At 45.4% G+C, this 12,265-nt stretch overlaps 1 protein-coding gene across 7 annotated transcripts in view; it reads right to left on the bottom strand.

Annotated features, from left to right (window-relative positions):
- kbtbd3 (kelch repeat and BTB (POZ) domain containing 3) overlaps positions 1-12,265 on the bottom strand; it is a 151,062-nt gene that overhangs the window by 93,900 nt on the left and 44,897 nt on the right. The gene's annotated exons all lie outside the window — the stretch shown is intronic.

The following is a 12,265-nucleotide window of genomic DNA, read 5'->3' as shown; positions in this document are numbered from 1 at the left end:
TTCGTCAGGTGAATGGAGAGTTCTGGCCTCGGACAGAGCATATAAAGCACCGATAGTTTAGAGATTACTGATTAGACTTGCCTGGGTTTGCAAAACCTCACTCACTGTGCTGTCTGGAGACAATACACATCTCTTTAACCTGTGATCAGTGCTCCTTCCACACACATTGTCAGCCACTTTAGGACTTGAACAGCAGGTTAGGTGTAAAGATTCGCATTCTAATCAGTAATCTCTAAACTGTCTGTGCTTTATATGCTCTGTCTGAGGCCAGAACTCTCCATTCACCTGACGAAGGAGTCCCCTCGAAAGCTTGTGAGTTTACTATCAAATAAATCGGTTGGACTAAAACCTGGTGTTGTCAGACTTTTTACTTAGAAATATATTACCAGTCCTTCACTGTTGTTGGGTCAAAGTCCTGGAACTCCCTTCCTAAAAGCACGAAGGATGTACCTTTTCTACATGGGCTTCAGCAGTTCAAGAAAGCAGCTCACTACTCACCTCTCAAGGGTAATTAAGAATGGGCAATAGCCCAGCAACACCCACATCCCATTAATGATTTTTTAAAAAACTACAATATATGGATAGCAATGGTTTCAGAAGGTGAAAGGTGAAACCTTAAAAGCTGGCAGCCTAGTGGCGAGGTCCAGGGTGATGGAGCGGCTCCAAAGACCCCCTAAAAGTTCCAAGACCCCCTTAAAGTTCCGGTCAAAGTTTTTGACCGGAATTTTCCCAAAAAAATTCTAAGTGTCGAATTCAGGTGGAAACTGGAGTAATTCATGCTGGTTTTTTCGATGGCAGTTCAGAGAAGAATTTCCCACACTCTGCAATGCAGAGGCCACCAGCGTGGCCTATCCTGCTGGAGAGGCCAGAGCATAGATGACCACAGTGTATGAGCCAATCTGTCAGTGCAGAGATCAGCACATGCGCAGTGGTCCCACACTGCTGGCCTTTTGATTGCTGGCCAGCTCACTTGCTGGCCAGCCCCGTGACCCCCGCAATGTCAGCCCTCTGTCCTCCCATGGACTGACTGCTGGCCCTCTGACTATTCCCGCCCACCCCGATCTCCAGCCTCCTCCTGCAGTCCTGAACCCCACTAGCAGGCTGACCCCCTTGCTCTCCCACCACCCCGGTTGATCCCACCAATTGCTGACCTCCCTCCTTCCCCATCAATCCCTATGTGGAGTGGCAGTGAGACTCCTCACCCCCACCGATTGCCTCATCAGGCCCCATCTCAAGTACTTTACCCCCCTTCCCCCTTCTTGGCACTGCTCTATGCCTAGTGGGGAGTGCCAAGGTGCCCTCTGGGTATTGGCACCTTGCCTCTTGGGCAGTGCCGGGGCTCAGCATGGCAGTGCCAGGGTGCCAATGCACAGGGTTACTAACCCAAGTCCAACCTCTGGAGGGCCCCCCTCCATTCCAGCAGGGTCAGGCAGCTATCTTCCCAAAAGTGGGGAGCTAATGTAATCCCCACTGGAGTGAAGCACTCTTGCCAGGGGGAGATGCTAGCGGGCCCAGGGCTGAAGCCTCTGGGTCTGCTAATCACATTGAAATCTGCTGCGCCCCACACCCCCCCACCCCTGCATACCTAATGTAGCTCTGTTCCTATTTCCAGCATGGACCTTATGGTGCAAGAAATCTGGCGCTGGGAAAAGCACTTGCAGTTGGATGCCCAGTGCTGATCATGCTAGTCCAGGCCTGCTGAAATCTCCCACCCGCTATGCTAACATATTAGCACAGTGGGATGGGAGAATCACCCCCATGTCTCCCCTCTCACCCTATCTTGCTCTGCCAGCTTGTAGAGGCAGGACATCTTTTCTGATTGAGGCGGTAGTCTTATTTTGGACCAATTAAGGCCAGATAGCCATTACATAGCTGTGGGGGCTGGTGGAAAAGTACTGGCGGGCTTACCACCAGCTTTTATGCAGGAGGATGGATATCCCACACCACACACATAAAGTGAACCCATTGTGGTATAACCATGTGTAGCTGAAGCATATCTTCTGTACTATTGCATTCCAGTTCTCTAGGAATAAGTGTCAGCACTTTATTAACAATTTTGATTATTTTCAGCACCTGTTCAGGAGAAAAGAGAGTTGTCTTTCAACAGTGAAATTCACAACCATCAGACATCCCAAAGTGCTCTACAGCCAATGTAATATTTTTTAAGTTAGTCACTGCAGTAATGTAGGAAATGTGGCAGCCAATTTACACACAGCAAGGCTGCACAGACAAGAATGTGACAGCTACATCCAGCTGAGTGGGCAAATGGGACCTCAGTTTAATCCAAACAATGAGATCTCTGATTTGATTTGATTTATTATTGTCACATGTATTAACATGCAGTGAGAAGTATTGTTTCTTGCATGCTACACAGAGCATACTGTTCATAGAGAAGGAAATGAGAGAGTGCAGAATGTAGTGTTATAGTCATAGCTAGGGTGTAGAGAAAGATCAACTTAATGCAAGGTAGGTCCATTCAAAAGTTTGATGGCAGCAGAGGAGAAGCTGTCCTTGAGCTGGTTGGTACGTGACCTCAGACTTTCGTATCTTTTTCCGATGGAAGAAGGTGGAAGAAAGAATGTTTGGGGTGCTCTTCCGAGGCAGCAGGAAGTATAGACAGAGTCAATGGATGGGATGCTGGTTTGCGTGATGGATTGGGCTACATTCACGACCTTTTGTAGTTTTTTGCAGTAGTGCAGTACTCCATTAGGACTGCATTGGAGAGTGGAATCTTGTGCCCCATTGGTAGCAGGTTTTGCAGCCAGGGTGGAAATATTCAGGTAGGAGACTGGTGGAGGAGTATTCCACCATCCTGCTTCCACAACAATTAAATCCAGTGGGGCAAATCCATGGAGAACCTTCCAGTCCCATCGCTAATTGAGGCCCTTGGGTAGTCAATTAATGCCTATTTAAGGCCCTTACTCTGCCACTGCTGGCATTAATCTGTGGTGGACCTGGGGAGGTCACATTGGGGCCACGACAAGTAAATCCTGGCATATTTGCTTGTGGGTGTCAGGGTTAGTTCCCTCATTCAAAGGCACTCAGTGCCTGATTGACGGACCCAGCGTTACTGAAAAGCCCTCACTGTTGATCTCTCCTCCCAACCTGGCCATCTCAATCTCAATCCATGGCCTTGAGTGAATATCGTACCAACAGGAGTCATTGCCTTCCTGGTGGTGCTATTGAGTATAGAAGAACCATTGGCCTCTGATTGGCTGGCAGTTCTTTTTTTAATTCATTCGTGGCACATGGGTGTTGTTGGCTGACCAGCATTTATTGCCCATCCCTAGTTGCCCTTGAAAAGGTGGTGATGAGCTGCCTTCTTGAATTGCTGCAGTCTATGTGCTGTGGGTTGACCCACAATGCTGTTAGGGAGAGACTTCAACGATTTTTACCCGGCGACTGCAGAGCAATAGCAATATATTTCCAAGTCAGGATGGTGAGTGGCTTGGAGGGGAACTTGCAGGTGGTGGTGTTCCCATATATCTGCTGCCTTTGTTCTTCTAGATGGAAGTGGTTGTGGTTTGGAAGGGTGCTGTCTAAGGATCTTTGGTGAATTGCTGCAGTGCATCTTGTAGAGAGTACACACTGCTGCTGCTAAGCATCAGGTGAGACTGGATGTTTGTGGATGTGGTGCCAATCAAGCAGGCTTCTTTGTCCTGGAAGGTGTCAAGCTTCTTGAATGTTATTGGAGCTGTATCCCATCCATGCAAGCAGCAATGATTTCATCACACTCCTGACTTGTACCTTATAGATAGTGGATAGGCTTTGGGGAGTCAGGAGATGAGTTAATTGCTGCAGTTTTCCTAGCCTCTGACCTGCTCTGAGGGATGAATGAAGTGGGCAATGTTATGGAAGTAGAAATAGGAGGTTTTAGTGATGGCACAGATATGTGGTTGGAAACTCATTATGACAGTAAGGTTGGAAACAGTCTGTTCCATCTCATACATTGGAGCATAGGAATTAGGAGCAGAAGTAGGCAAATTCAGCTCTTCAAGTCTACTCTGCCAACCAATCTTATCATGACTGATCTCTCCCTGATCTCAAATCTACTTCCCCATCTATTCCCCATTTCCCCTTATCCCATTTTTTATTAGAAATATATCCATCTCCTTCTTGAAACCATTCGACGATTTAGACTCTACCGCATTATGGGGCAGTGAGTTCCATAAATTCATCTTCCTCTGTCAGAAGTAGTTCCACCTCATCGCAGTTTTAAATCTATCAGCTCTCAACCTACACCTGTGACCTCTTGTTTGAGATTGCCCCAAAAGAGGAAACATTTGGCCGAAGTTTACTTTATCAGTCCCTTTTACAATTTTATATACCTCGATCAGATCCTCTCTCATCCTTCCAAGCTCCATCAAGTATAGGCCCAAACTGTTTAATCTCTCCTCATACATCAACTCTTTTATCCCTGTAATCAATCTGGTGAACGTCCTCCGAAGTGCCTCCAATGCCACCACATCCTTCCTCATATAAGGAAACCAAAACTGGACACGATACACAATGAGATGTGTCTCACCAACACCCTGTACAATTGGAACAACACTTCTCTACTTTTATACTCCACTTCCTTTGCAATAAATGACAACATCCCATTTGCCTTTCTTATTACATGCTGCACCTGCATACTGCCTTCTTGTGATTCTGTGTTACAGTTGTCAGGGAGAAGGGTGGAATTGGTAGCTAGGGAATAGGCCTTATGAAAGGGACTAAAGACAGTGGATTTAGTTTTCCCAATATTTGGTAGGAGGAAATTTCAGTTCATCGAAGACTGTGGCCAGAATACTCCAGTCTCCCATGCTTCACTACTGCTGCCAATCACTGCAGTGAGATGGTGAATCCCAGCTATGGGCGAAATCAGAGAATCTGGCCCTGTATGTCAGACAGGTGAGGTGATAATCTTACCAGTTAGAACTCGTATTCCAATCATTATCTTGTAATTGAGTTTGTGTCTATACATGCCCTGTTTGTGAACCAAATCCTGCACTCACCTGATGAACGGGTAGCCTCCGAAAGCTCGTGCTACCAAATAGATCTGTTGGACTTTAACCTGGTGTTGTGAGACTTATTGAGGTGATAATTAAGATTGTGGAGAGGGTTGAGAGAGATGGTGGTAAGGCTGAGCTGAATATTATCAATGTACATATGGAAACAGATTCTGCATTTTCAGACAATGTCGCCAAAGGACAGTATGTAGATCAGAAATAGGAGGGACCAAGGATAGCTCCTTGGAGGACACTGAAGGTCATTGCGAATGCTCCATCGTTGAATACATTTAGGACCAGGGCGGACTGAATTTTGGTCTCTCAGGGAGTAATGAGATATGGGGAGTTGCAGGAAAATGGAGTTAAAACACAAGATAGAGTCATAATCAAATTGAATAGTGGAGCACGCCTTGTGGTCTACTCTTGCCCCTCTTTCTTTTGTCCTTGAATTCTTGTGTACAAAATACATCTCAGTCTCTTTCCCCCTCCCCCCATCCCCTGATGAAAATGGTGGGTGCTGGATATGTGGATTCAGCACTCCAGCATCATTTTGTCTAAGGTGTAGAATACTTCCCATCTCCAAGAAGAATCAAGCCTATTTCCTTCACACAGATCCTTCTGCACTCAGCGTCTGCACTGAAAATGTATTTCGCCTACAAATTTTTTTACTTGCCTCGAAGTGGCACTTATCTCACTAGAAAGATGCTTACTATTCAGCCACTTTAACCCTCACGTCCCAACCCCACCTCCCATCTCTGAAAGCTGTGAAGTTAATGAATGACACGGGTAACGCTGTGTTATTATAATCAGCAGCAGCACAAGTATTAAATGCTGCCTGAGTCAAAACTAGCAGGCGCATGCAGTTTGTGCTGCAGATGCTGTTGCTTTTTTAGGGGTGCCATTGGACTTCTAGGCCAATTTCTTCAAATAGCAAACAAATACTGAGCCATGTGTTCAAACATAAAGTTAGACATTTTCATTCTAAAAGTGTGTAAGGGTTATTTTAACCAGCAATGTGAGAACTCTAGAAGGTTCCATAACGAGTGTAGCAGTCAGCGACAGGTGTTAGTACGTGCACTATGCGAGAAGCAAGAGTGCTGGAGTCTGTTCAAAGTGGCAAGAACTTAGCGATAGGTGTTTACAATTGCAAATACTTTATAATGACTGTCAAAAGCAAAATAACAGGAGAAGTTTTACTGGCCCTGGGATGTCAGGTTTGGAAGTGGTGTGGTGGTGGTGTTGGTGGTGGTGGTGGCGGGGGGGTGGGGGGCAGCCAATGTGATGGTGAGATGTATCAGAGTGTAATCCTGATATGTTCCTGCTGCAATGTTCCCAGAGGTGGTTAGGGGGCAGGGTTGAGAGTGTGTGCAATGGAGGGAAACTGAAATAAAATAGAGCACAGATGAGGGTCTGAAATTGTTGAATGCAATATTGAATCTGGAAGGTTGTAATGTGCCTAACTGAAAGAGGCAGTGTTGCTCCTCGATTAGGCATTTTACAGACTTCTGGACTCAACATTGAGTTCATCAATTTCAGACTGTGTACTGTTCTGGTCACCTGGTTATAGAAAGGATATTATTAAACTAGAAAGAGTGCAGAAAAGATTTACTAAGATGCTACCGGGACTTGATGGTTTGAGTTATAAGGAGAGGCTGGATGGACTGGGACTTCTTTCTCTGGAGCATAGGAGGCTGAGGGGTGCTCTTATAGAGATCTATAAAATAATGAGAGGCACAGATCAGCTAGATAGTCAACAACTTTTCCCAGAGTTAGGGGAGTCTAAAACTAGAGGGCATCCTCACAACTCCTTATAGCTCCTATGACTTAATGCTAACCTATGTCAACTCATGGCCCCTCCCCACAGACCTCCATGGCCCCTAAGCAAATTTAGTGCTAATTCATCCTATCATCAAACACCCTTCACCCATACACCCTCCATACCAACTCACCCAGCCTCCAACATGGGCAGACCTCAGGAACCATGGGGAGGTTATGTAAATAATTTGACAGATTGGCATTTCTACAGATCTTCACCAGCATTTCCGTCTACTCTAAGAATGTGCAACTCACACATTGCAGGATAAGGCCCTTGCTCCAGTGAAAATGGGGTCTCAGCATTGAGTTAAAATGGCCCTGCTCAGCTCAGATTTCTCTCATGTATGCGTCGTTTCCTGTACCCCTCTCCTCCCCGCTCCCCACACACACACACACACACACACACACACACACACACACACACGTGAAAATAGAGCCTGTCAGAAATACTACTGCGACCTGCTGAGTATTTCCAGTATTTACTGTTTTATTCCACAGAGCTTCAGTAATTTGCCAGCCGGAAGGAAGTGAGAGATCAGTGGTGGGTGAATGTTGGTTGAAGGTTGAAGCTATTCAGGGCAACAGCATTGTAACACAGGGAGGGTGAGCAGCATTAACACACAGGAGGGATTAGCTAGAGGTACTGTAAAGTGGCACAAATTTTTGGAAGGATATGCAGTGGGTGTTTGGCGATTGCAAAGCTTTGACCCCTGAGTGCATCAATTAACAAGTGTTTCTCATGCACTCATATTTTAAGAAAGTTAAGAAGGTGAGAAACAGATGCAGTCCCAGACAGCAAGACTGCATCACCCCAGAGTAACAACAGGCTGATGTGGTGAAGACGGATGGGATTGGGGGGGCAGATTGGTCACAGGAGATGTTACCCTGTCAAAAGGGTTTATTGACAATGGCTCTACTTTATGGAGATATCAGAGCATCAATTCCAGCGAACACTATATCTGTCCAGGTAGATGCTGTTGGAGCTCTGTGCTGAAGGAGAATTTGACGTCCATCTGTTAAAAAAAGGGGTGGCATGGAACAAGTTGGGCCGAAGGGCCTGTTTCCAAGCTGTAAACCTCTATGACATATGACCCCAGTTTTGGGACTTCTCCCTCCCTCTAAAATACAGCCTGTCAGTTCAGCCAGCAAGGAGAAATTAAAGCATTCTATAAATCTACATATGTTCGATCATTGATCACATTCTTGATATTTTGACAAGACACAGCCAGATTCATAATGTTGGACAAGTCACAATAAGGTATTTTCCTTTTAGGGGAAGATATAAAATTGACATTTTTAGACTCATAACTGAACAGGCAACAATGATACGAGTCTTTGACTGCTTCACTTTATCTGCTCAGCTGAATAGTTTACGTTGACATGAGACCTTTGAAATAAAATATAAGTTTCTGCACTATAAAAGTATTTTATATATGTGTTTTAGAGGAAGCAAAATGCGAGGTACGATTTACAGGTAATTAAAAGAAGTTTTTTTTGTATTCAGATACTTTGAAACTCTGAACATATTGTCCAAACAATTAGATTGGACAACTGATTGGTGTTAAATGATAGTGTTGAATGCTCAGTGTCATAAGACAGGGATGGATATCATTTTGAGCCTAATTCTGAGCTGATTGATGGTAGCAGATAATATAAAAGATTCTTTCTCATCTGGTTCTGTTCCACTTCCTTTCAAATCTACCGTCATCACTCCAAATTAAATGTCTGACCTTTGACTCCACTGACATTGCAAACCCTCCATCTCCAAAGTCCTTAAATGTGTTCTTGCCTGCCAAATCTTGCTCATTTTACCCACAATTCCACGTTTCAGCCATTCCAGTTTGGGTCTGCCCTCACCTAGTTCATTTGCATTCATCTGCTTGTAGCTAGAGAATCTCCTGCTCCTCTTTCCAGTTCTGTTTGGAATCTCCAAATGTTTATCTTTGGTCACTTCCTATTTCTCATACCAACCAGCTACAATAGGACAGATAGACTATTAAAATGGACAGACAAGTGAACATAGAAAAACTACAGCACAAACAGGCCCTTTGGCCCACAAGTTGCACCGGTGATATCCATACCTACTAGGCTGACCTATAACCCTCAATTCTATTAAGTTCCACGTACTCATCCAGAAGTCTCTTGAAAGAGCCTATCGAATTTGCCTCCACCACCACCGACGGCAGCCGATTCCACTCACCCACCACCCTCTGAGTGAAAAACTTACCCCTGATATCTCCTCTGTACCTATTCCCCAGCACCTTAAACCTGTGTCCTCTTGTAGCAACCATTCCAGCCCTTGGAAAAAGCCTCTGCGAATCCACCCAATCTATACCTCTCAACATCTTATATCTTAAATGGTAGATGGAACCTAACTTCGAGAAGTGTGATTCATGCATTTTGATCGAAGGAATTACAAAGAAGCAATGTGGACTAAAGAGCATAGTTCTACAAAGCATAGGATCTGGCGATTCATTTGATTAGATCTTTGAAACCGACAGGGTAAGTTGTGTGAGCAGTTAGCAAAGTGTTTGGGATCTTCAGCTCCATAAATAGATACCACACCCCGTATCCAGGAAGCTTGGGACCGGATGTGTACCTGATAGGGGGTTTTCTGGATTTTGGGTCCTGAGACGAGAGGTTGTGGCATAGGATAACTGTAGCTGGGCTGATTCCTCCACTGAGCTGAACCAGCAGGACGGGGAAAGGAAGGGGTGAGGGGTGAAACCAGGCCAGCTTGCACCATTTGTCCTGGACCCAAAGAGCAATTAAGCAATGTGCTGCAACCTGGATATGGCGAGCAGCAGTGCCTGATGGGGATTGTAATCTTTAGGGCAGGACCTAGTTTTCAGATCCGCCTTGATTTGGGACACTGGATAAGGTGTCTGGGACCTGACTACGTACCAAGGGAGGGAAGTTATCCTGAACCTGTGTAAGGTTCTAGTTAGGCCACAATTAGAGTATTGCATCTGGCTTCTCTCACCACTTTGGGAAAGATGTGAGGGGGTGCTTAAGAGTGTGAGAAGGTGATGGTGAGCTGCCTTCTTGAACTACTGCTGTCCCTGAGGTGTACGTACATCTACAGTCCTGTTAGGGAGGGCATTCCAGGATTTGGACCCAGCAACAGTGGCATATTTCCAGGTCAGGTGATTTGCGGGGAACCTAGGCGGTGGTGTTCAAGGTATCCGTTGCTCTTGAGCTAGTGGTCATGGGTTTGGGAAGTGCTGTCTAAGGACCCTCTGTGAGTTCCCGTAGTGCATCTTGTAGATGGTACACATAACCACAGTTCATCGTTGTTTGTGGAAGAGTAGCATTCAAGTAAGCTGCTTTCTCCTGGATGGCACTAAGCTTCTTGAGTGTTGTTGGAGCTGCACTCATCCAGGCAAGTGGAGAGTATTTCATTACACTCCTGATTTGTGCCATGTAAATGGTGGACAGATTTGAGTGATCAGGAGGTGAGTTATTTGCCACAGGATTCCTAGCCTTTGACCTGCTCTAGTAGCCACAGTGTTTGTATGACTAGTCCAGCTCAGTTTCTCGTCAATAGTAACCACCAGGATTTGAAAGTGGAGGGTTCAGTAATGGTAATGCCATCGAATGTCAAACGGCAATGGTTAGATACTCTCTTGTTAGAGATGGTCATTGCCTGGCACTTGTGTGGCATGAATGTTACTTGCCACTTGTCAGCCTAAGCCTGGATATTGTCCAGGTCTTGCTGCGTTAGGGCATGAACTGCTTCAGTATCTGAGAGGTCGTGCATGGTGCTGAATTGTGCTGTTGCCTGTGAACATCCCCACTTTGACCTCTGATGAAGTAACTGAAGATGGTTGAGCATAGGACACTCTCCTGAGGAGCTCCTGGAGATAAGATGATTGACCTCCAAACACCACAACCATCTTCCTTTGTGCCAGTTTGACTCCAACTCACAGCGAGTTTTCCCTTGATTCCCATTGACTTCAGTTTTGCTAGGACTCTTTGATGCCAAATCTGGTCAGATTCTGCCTTGATATCAAGGGAAGTCACTCGCATCTCACCTCTGGCATTCAGCTCTTTTGTCCATGTTTGAAAAAAGTTTGTAATGAGATCAGGAACTGAGTATCTGTGAGCAAGTTATTACCAGGTAAGTTCTGCTTGATAACACTGCTGATGACCACTTCCACCACTTTACTGATGATCAGGAGTAGACTTACGGGGTGGTACATGGCTGGGTTGGATTTCTCCAGTTTCTTGTGTACAGGACATACCTGGGCAATTTTCCACATCGTTGAGTGGATGCCAATGTTGTAACTGTACTGGAACAGCTCAGTTAGGGGTGTGGCAAGTTCTGGAGCATAAGTCATCAAGACTATTGTCGGAATATTGTCAGGGCCCATAGTTTTTGCAATATCCAGTGCTTTCAGCCATTTCTTGATATCATGTGAAGTGAATTGAATTGGCTAAGACTAACATCTGTGATTCTGGGGATCCTCTGGAGGAGGCTGTGATAGATCATTCACTCAGCACTTCTGGCTGAAGATTGTTGCTTCAGCCTTATCTTTTGATGTGCTAGGCTCCTCTATTATTGAAGATGGGGATACTTGTAGAACCTCCTCCTCCAGTGAGTTCTTTAATTGTCCATCAAAATTCACAACTGGATGTGGCAGGATTACGGACCTTATTTGTTGATTATGGAATTGCTTTGCTGTCTCTATTACTCACTGCTAATTCTGTTTGCCCTGTGTTGTAACTTCACCAGTTTGACACCTCATTTTTAGGTCTAGTGTTTCTCCTGGCATGCTCTCCTGCACTCTTCATTGAACCAGGGTTGGTCCCCGGGCTTAAGGGTAATGGTAGGATGGGGAATATCCAGGCAAGAGATTACACATTGCAGTCGAATACAATTCTGCTGCTGTAGATGGTCTAACGTGCTTCATGGATGCCCAGTTTTGAGTTGCTAGTTCTATTTGAAGTCTATCCCATTTAGCATGGTGATAGTGCCATGCAACACGATGGAGGGTATTCGCAATGTGAAGCTGGGACTTTGTCTCCACAAGGACTGTGCAGTGGTCATTCCCATAAATACCTGTGGCAGGTAGGGTGGTGAGAATGGCCAATCTACCTAATCTGAACACCTTTGGTCTGTGGGAGGAAGCTGGAACTCCTGGAGGAAGCCCACACAGACACAGGAAGAGTGCAGATAGTCACCCTAGCCAGAAATGAACCCAGTTCCTTGGTGCTGTGGGGCAGCAGTGCTAACTAACCACTGTACCATGTTGCCCTGATTGTCTTACTGAGTTTAAAGTTTATTTATTAGTCACAAGTAAGGCTGACATCAACACTGCAATGAAGTTACAATAATTTCCCGAGTTGCCACAGTCCGGCACCTGTTCTGGTCAATGCATCTAAGCAGCACGTCTTTTAGAATGTAGGAAGAAACTGGAGCACCCAGAGAAAACCCACACAGACACAGAGAGAACATG

The sequence above is a fragment of the Carcharhinus amblyrhynchos genome, chromosome 10, assembly GCF_965287045.1.
Source record: "Carcharhinus amblyrhynchos chromosome 10, sCarAmb.v2.hapA, whole genome shotgun sequence".
Classification (NCBI taxonomy): Eukaryota; Metazoa; Chordata; class Chondrichthyes; order Carcharhiniformes; family Carcharhinidae; genus Carcharhinus; species Carcharhinus amblyrhynchos.
Note: the sequence above shows the minus strand (reverse complement) of the source record. Positions and strands in the feature narration are given on the sequence as shown.